The sequence below is a fragment of the Styela clava genome, chromosome 14 (genome assembly GCF_964204865.1).
Source record: "Styela clava chromosome 14, kaStyClav1.hap1.2, whole genome shotgun sequence".
Taxonomy (NCBI): domain Eukaryota; kingdom Metazoa; phylum Chordata; class Ascidiacea; order Stolidobranchia; family Styelidae; genus Styela; species Styela clava.
In genome coordinates, this window is record NC_135263.1 from 7,555,803 (window position 1) to 7,560,802 (window position 5,000).

At 55.7% G+C, this 5,000-nt stretch overlaps 2 non-coding genes and 1 pseudogene across 2 annotated transcripts; all 3 read right to left on the bottom strand.

Annotated features, from left to right (window-relative positions):
- Positions 1-174, bottom strand: part of LOC144432298 (large subunit ribosomal RNA) — a 3,695-nt pseudogene extending 3,521 nt beyond the window's left edge.
- A 288-nt stretch (positions 175-462) lies between these two features.
- LOC144432233 (5.8S ribosomal RNA) lies at positions 463-616 on the bottom strand. The gene has a single exon (XR_013480469.1). It is a non-coding gene; the product is annotated as a 5.8S ribosomal RNA (ribosomal RNA).
- Positions 617-914: 298 nt separating this feature from the next.
- LOC144432254 (small subunit ribosomal RNA) lies at positions 915-2,724 on the bottom strand. The gene has a single exon (XR_013480489.1). It is a non-coding gene; the product is annotated as a small subunit ribosomal RNA (ribosomal RNA).
- Between the last annotated feature and the right edge of the window lie 2,276 nt (positions 2,725-5,000).

Here is a 5,000-nt window from a genome sequence, read left to right on the forward strand (position 1 = left end):
AGCCGCACTGGGACTTCCGTACGTCACAACTCGGCGCGCTCGAAAAGCGCGCAGATTCGACGCTGGACTCTTCCCGGTTCACTCGCCGTTACTCAGGGAATCCCTGTTGGTTTCTTTTCCTCCGCTTAATAATATGCTTAAATTCAGCGGGTGCTCTCGCCTGAACTCAGGTCGTATGTGTCAAGCGGGCCGCTTCTTACACGGCCCGCTGGCATCGCAAGTCGTCGCCGCCGGCGCCGACCGAGCGCGTACCGTCGCCGCCTTGGCCCACGGTCGGTCTTGATCTCGTGACCGGACCGACCGACCTGGACCCGCCCCTCGAACGTAGTTGAACACGTCGAGGGGCCGGCGGTGTACGGGACACGCAGTCGCGCCGAGAAAGCTCGGCGACCGCTTCAACTTGGGGCGACGCCCGGCCGTCTTCGCAGAGGCCAGGCGACGGCCCTCGGGTGAGGACGAACGCGACCCTGAGGCAGACGCGGTCCCGGGATTGACCCGAGACCGCAATTCGCGTTCAGAAGGTCGACGTTCAATGTGTTCTGCAATTCACATTACTTCTCGCACTTGGCTGCGTCCTTCATCGACTCGCGAGCCGAGTGATCCACCGTTAAGAGTCGTCCTCGACGTTTCGCCCGGCGCCGAAGCGCGCGGACGTCACACTGTGGGATCGACCACAAAACCACCACCGACAACAACTGCACAAAAACACCAACAAACGGCGCCGAGCGACCGCCGGGCTGGGCCGGCGGCACATCGAGCGCGGTGCCCAGAAGCCACCATCGCACTCGGCTGCCTTGCTATGCCAACGTGTTACGCGTGTCGCACGGGGCGGAACCCCGATTGACGGCCGCCCTCTCGGCGGCACCCAAAGACAATTCAGTGCGCGGTCGGCCGGGGCCTACCACCACCTTCGGTAATGATCCTTCCGCAGGTTCACCTACGGAAACCTTGTTACGACTTTTACTTCCTCTAAATGATCAAGTTTGATCGTCTTCTCGACACGCCGACGCGGCCGTTGCCAGCCGCGACGGGGCCGATCCAAGGATCTCACTAAACCATTCAATCGGTAGTAGCGACGGGCGGTGTGTACAAAGGGCAGGGACGTAATCAACGCAAGTTGATGACTTGCGCTTACTGGGAATTCCTCGTTCAAGGGAAACAATTGCAAGTCCCTATCCCAATCACGAATGAGGTTCAACGGGTTACCCGGACCTTTCGGCCTAGGTTAGACACTCGCTGCTTCACTCAGTGTAGCGCGCGTGCGGCCCCGGACATCTAAGGGCATCACAGACCTGTTATTGCTCAATCTCGTGTGGCTAAACGCCACTAGTCCCTCTAAGAAGTTAGACGCCGACCGAGAAGGTCGCGTAACTATTTAGCATGCCAGAGTCTCGTTCGTTATCGGAATTAACCAGACAAATCGCTCCACCAACTAAGAACGGCCATGCACCACCACCCACAGAATCAAGAAAGAGCTCTCAATCTGTCAATCCTACCTGTGTCCGGGCCGGGTGAGTTTCCCCGTGTTGAGTCAAATTAAGCCGCAGGCTCCACTCCTGGTGGTGCCCTTCCGTCAATTCCTTTAAGTTTCAGCTTTGCAACCATACTTCCCCCGGAACCCAAAGACTTTGGTTTCCCGGAAGCTGCCGGAAAGGTCGTCATGGTAACGCCTCCCGATCGCTAGTTGGCATCGTTTATAGTCAGAACTAGGACGGTATCTGATCGTCTTCGAACCTCTGACTTTCGCTCTTGATTAAAGAAAACATTCTTGGCGAATGCTTTCGCAGTAGTTCGTCTTCCGCCGATCCAAGAATTTCACCTCTAACGGCAGAGTACGGACGCCCCCGTCTGTCCCTCTTAATCATTACCTCGTGCTCCGAAAACCAACAAAATAGAACCGAGGTCCTATTCCATTATTCCATGCAACACTATGCAGGCGAACAGCCTGCTTTGAACACTCTAATTTTTTCAAAGTAAACTTATCGGCCACCGCCGACACTCAGTCAAGAGCACCGACGGAGAACCGAAGGTGAGGCGAACGCAACCAGTGACACGCCTTGCGACGGACCGGCGGCGCTCGCCCAAAATCCAACTACGAGCTTTTCAACCGCAACAACTTTAGCATACACTGTTGGAGCTGGAATTACCGCGGCTGCTGGCACCAGACTTGCCCTCCAATGGATACTCGTTAAGAGTTTTAGGATGTACTCATTCCAATTACAGGGCCTCGTTAGAGTCCTGTATTGTTATTTTTCGTCACTACCTCCCCGTGTCGGGAATGGGTAATTTGCGCGCCTGCTGCCTTCCTTGGATGTGGTAGCCGTTTCTCAGGCTCCCTCTCCGGAATCGAACCCTGATTCCCCGTTACCCGTTATCACAAAGGTAGGCACGTAGCGTACCTTCGACAGTTGATAGGGCAGACACTTGAATGATACGTCGTCGGTGCAGAGACCGTACGATCCGCGTGGTTATCCAGAGTCATCAAACGTCACAGGACGAACCCGGTCGGTTTTGATCTGATAAAAGCGCGCCTCCCGAAGTCGGCGCTTAATGCATGTATTAGCTCTAGAATTACCACAGTTATCCACTTCGCTTACGAGACCAAATAAACCAAGACTGATTTAATGAGCCATTCGCAGTTTCGCTTTACGAGAACTCGTACTTGCACCTGCATGGCTTAATCTTTGAGACAAGCATATCACTACTGGCAGGATCAACCAGATAGCTGCGACAGCTGCGCTCGGCCCTTGCTGGGCCGCCCGGCGCGTGCTCGTCGCATTCGTTTAAGACCGAGGCGATCGCCTGCGGCCGTACTCAGCTTCGACAGTCGCTGGCCGCGACGTCCACGCTCTCGCCGGCAGTGCCAGGCGGAGCGATTTGCGTTTTTTCTTTGCTCGCCCTCTCTCGGGCTCGATCCATTCAGTTTCGCACAAACAAGAGCTCTGCCGGCCGCCTGCAGCGGTGCCTAAAACCCGGGCATAACAATGCGACCGTTCTGCTAGGCCGACAAGCGCTCAAGCCAGACGCTCGATCGAACGCCCCCTACATATTAGTCGAGACAACGGCTCGCTCATTAGCATCGCGTTTGTACTTTAACTTTTTTTGGCTCGGCTTCTTTCGACGCCGATGCCGGCGACGCAGCACTCTCTCGCCCGCCAGCCACCGAGAAAAGGGTGCGCTCCGACCGGCCCCGCACCGCTCTTTCTTGGCTCATTCGAAATTACTGTCTTTCGCTCTGACATGCCTTACCTAGGGTTAGGTTAGTATGCTTGCACGTTTGTACTTTAACTTTTTTCGGCTCGGCTTCTTTCGACGCCGATGCCGGCGACGCAGCACTCTCTCGCCCGCCAGCCACCGAGAAAAGGGTGCGCTCCGACCGGCCCCGCACCGCTCTTTCTTGGCTCATTCGAAATTACTGTCTTTCGCTCTGACATGCCTTACCTAGGGTTAGGCTAGTATGCTTGCACGTTTGTACTTTAACTTTTTTCGGCTCGGCTTCTTTCGACGCCGATGCCGGCGACGCAGCACTCTCTCGCCCGCCAGCCACCGGGAAAAGGGTGCGCTCCGACCGGCCCCGCACCGCTCTTTCTTGGCTCATTCGAAATTACTGTCTTTCGCTCTGACATGCCTTACCTAGGGTTAGGTTAGTATGCTTGCACGTTTGTACTTTAACTTTTTTCGGCTCGGCTTCTTTCGACGCCGATGCCGGCGACGCAGCACTCTCTTGCCCGCCAGCCAACGAGAAAAGGGTGCGCTCCGACCGGCCCCGCACCGCTCTTTCTTGGCTCATTCGAAATTACTGTCTTTCGCTCTGACATGTCTTACCTAGGGTTAGGTTAGTATGCTTGCACGTTTGTACTTTAACTTTTTTCGGCTCGGCTTCTTTCGACGCCGATGCCGGCGACGCAGCACTCTCTCGCCCGCCAGCCACCGGGAAAAGGGTGCGCTCCGACCGGCCCCGCACCGCTCTTTCTTGGCTCATTCGAAATTACTGTCTTTCGCTCTGACATGCCTTACCTAGGGTTAGGTTAGTATGCTTGCACGTTTGTACTTTAACTTTTTTCGGCTCGGCTTCTTTCGACGCCGATGCCGGCGACGCAGCACTCTCTTGCCCGCCAGCCACCGAGAAAAGGGTGCGCTCCGACCGGCCCCGCACCGCTCTTTCTTGGCTCATTCGAAATTACTGTCTTTCGCTCTGACATGTCTTACCTAGGGTTAGGTTAGTATGCTTGCACGTTTGTACTTTAACTTTTTTCGGCTCGGCTTCTTTCGACGCCGATGCCGGCGACGCAGCACTCTCTCGCCCGCCAGCCACCGAGAAAAGGGTGCGCTCCGACCGGCCCCGCACCGCTCTTTCTTGGCTCATTCGAAATTACTGTCTTTCGCTCTGACATGCCTTACCTAGGGTTAGGCTAGTATGCTTGCACGTTTGTACTTTAACTTTTTTCGGCTCGGCTTCTTTCGACGCCGATGCCGGCGACGCAGCACTCTCTCGCCCGCCAGCCACCGGGAAAAGGGTGCGCTCCGACCGGCCCCGCACCGCTCTTTCTTGGCTCATTCGAAATTACTGTCTTTCGCTCTGACATGCCTTACCTAGGGTTAGGTTAGTATGCTTGCACGTTTGTACTTTAACTTTTTTCGGCTCGGCTTCTTTCGACGCCGATGCCGGCGACGCAGCACTCTCTTGCCCGCCAGCCACCGAGAAAAGGGTGCGCTCCGACCGGCCCCGCACCGCTCTTTCTTGGCTCATTCGAAATTACTGTCTTTCGCTCTGACATGTCTTACCTAGGGTTAGGTTAGTATGCTTGCACGTTTGTACTTTAACTTTTTTCGGCTCGGCTTCTTTCGACGCCGATGCCGGCGACGCAGCACTCTCTTGCCCGCCAGCCACCGAGAAAAGGGTGCGCTCCGACCGGCCCCGCACCGCTCTTTCTTGGCTCATTCGAAATTACTGTCTTTCGCTCTGACATGTCTTACCTAGGGTTAGGTTAGTATGCTTG